Here is a 2,235-nt window from a genome sequence, read left to right on the forward strand (position 1 = left end):
GTAGTCGAGCCGTACTTACTCCCTACGACGACTATCGGGCCGGGCAATAGTTACTGCATACACATTTATAATAAACCGTAAGTTGTTTATCACAAGTGTCACCTCCCTCGTAGAAGTTACCATATTGCATCTTTCAATATCGATTTCAATATCTGGTCCTTGAGTGTGTTGAGCCAATGCTGAAGTAACACTGTAAATCAACGTTAATAAACGTTGACTACAGAAGCAGGGCGCGCCAACGCTGAATGTTAACGTTGAATACTGAAATGTGCCTTATACGTCTTGTTCACCGCAGTGTTCGGACCCCGAATTTTAGCGTTATAAGCTTCAGATCACCGTGAGACAGTTCTGGAAAGTGATTCATTGCGAAACACGTAAAGAGTCGTATTAAAAATAAATTGCACTATAAACTTAGTTCAGATTTGTAGCTGCATTTGTTGTATAATCAAGATTAAAAATATAACATGCATCTTATACCTATTAATCAGAGTTTATTTGCAAATAATAAACATACAATACATTTTAACAATAAGATATTTGAAGCAAACAGAATTCAAAACACAATTGTAAATCGGCCTTATTATAAAACCAGTAACTAATTTAAACAGAAAATAAGTTAAACATGTTTTGACAAGCTATTACTTGTACATTTGAACATCGCTTCTATCTCAAGACTATAATTTTAACTGATTGCGATAACTTACAAAATATGACAATTATTTATAAAATGTAAACAAAAATTGGGTGAAACTTGAACTTGCTTTACTTAATATTTCCATTCAGTTGGAATTAGGAATAATTAAACTGTGTTTCATTTATTAGAAGAAAAAAAAACATTTTAAAGTTAAAAGTTATTGACTCTTGGTCTAGCTTTTACCTAATATTTCTATTAGGTTCAATTAAGACTGATTAAGTTAGTGGCATTTTTTATTAGAAAAAATAATTGGATGTTGCTCGACGTATTTCCACTAAGTAGAGTTAATACTGATTACGTTGGTGGAGTTTGTTTTTGCAAGAAAAAAATAATATTTTAACTGTTAAAGTTATTGAAAATTGATCTTACACTACTCACTATTTACATTAAACTGAATGAAGATTATTTATATTGTTTTAATTATTAGAAAAATAATTTTCCATCGAAATGTGACTAAAGTCAAAATAAAGAAATTCATAATAACGCAACACTATTTCTGTAAACAGTTTATAGTCTTCAAATTATTTGATTATATTTTGACAACTTAGCCAATACGTGTCACTGCTTTTAAAACAATGTTTGATTGATGCAAAAATTGGTTTAGCCTTGTCTGTCTTCCAGAATATTGCCATAATTTCTCGATAGCCATTGGTCTTGACTTTATAAGCGCGCTTGTCGAAAAATTCACAGTTAGAATCCAAAATATTTAGATCACTGGATGACAGAAGAGTAAAAGGTAACAACAAGGTTACGCGAGATAGGCTTAGCTAAAAAATTCTACTTCCTGTTCTAAGGTAATAAATTTTTACTAGTAAGACAGTTTAAAAAAGCTTCATGGCTGAATTGAATTAATTTATAGATTCGGTAGCAGAAAATAGAACTTCGGCAAGCTTTTCTGTTGAGTTTATGGAAGAAAATATTTTGTAGCATTCTTATTAAACATTCACGGTCTAATTGTATAAAATAGTGAGAGTCATTTGTCCATCGGGACAGAACCTATTTAGACGCAGTCTTGTGACGACGTTTCATATGAGTCGAAAAGGGCGAAAGACAATCGTATCGAGAAATAAGAAAAATAGCTAATTTTATAGTCTGTAGAATAATAATTCTTTAAAATGTTGGCTAACTGCAAAACATATTTAAATAACTTGTTCAGTTTTTCTTCATTTCTTTTCAGATTCCTTATTTTTTCTATATGTATATTTCAGACTTCTAGGGACAAACTTGGCACAGATTTTGCTCTGTAGACGGTCGTGTGTATCTTCAAAGTATCCAAAAAAAAATTGTGACTTATTAAATCCAAAATAATTACAAAGTAAACTTCAACTATTAACAATAACAACTTCTCATCAGAACATGCTACCTACAAATGTAACTAGATGTACTTGCGCAGGATTCCCGGGAGTGTCCTTTTTCAAGAATAATTAAAACCAAAATTAGAGTAACAAATATTTTTATTTCTTGCTTTTAAAGTTCATATGTCATGCTCTGTTGTAGCCTTCAGAGTGCATAATTCTTCTCGTGATTCATGGCAGGCGCAT

Source organism: Limulus polyphemus, unplaced genomic scaffold (assembly GCF_000517525.1).
Source record: "Limulus polyphemus unplaced genomic scaffold, Limulus_polyphemus-2.1.2 Scaffold705, whole genome shotgun sequence".
Classification (NCBI taxonomy): Eukaryota; Metazoa; Arthropoda; class Merostomata; order Xiphosura; family Limulidae; genus Limulus; species Limulus polyphemus.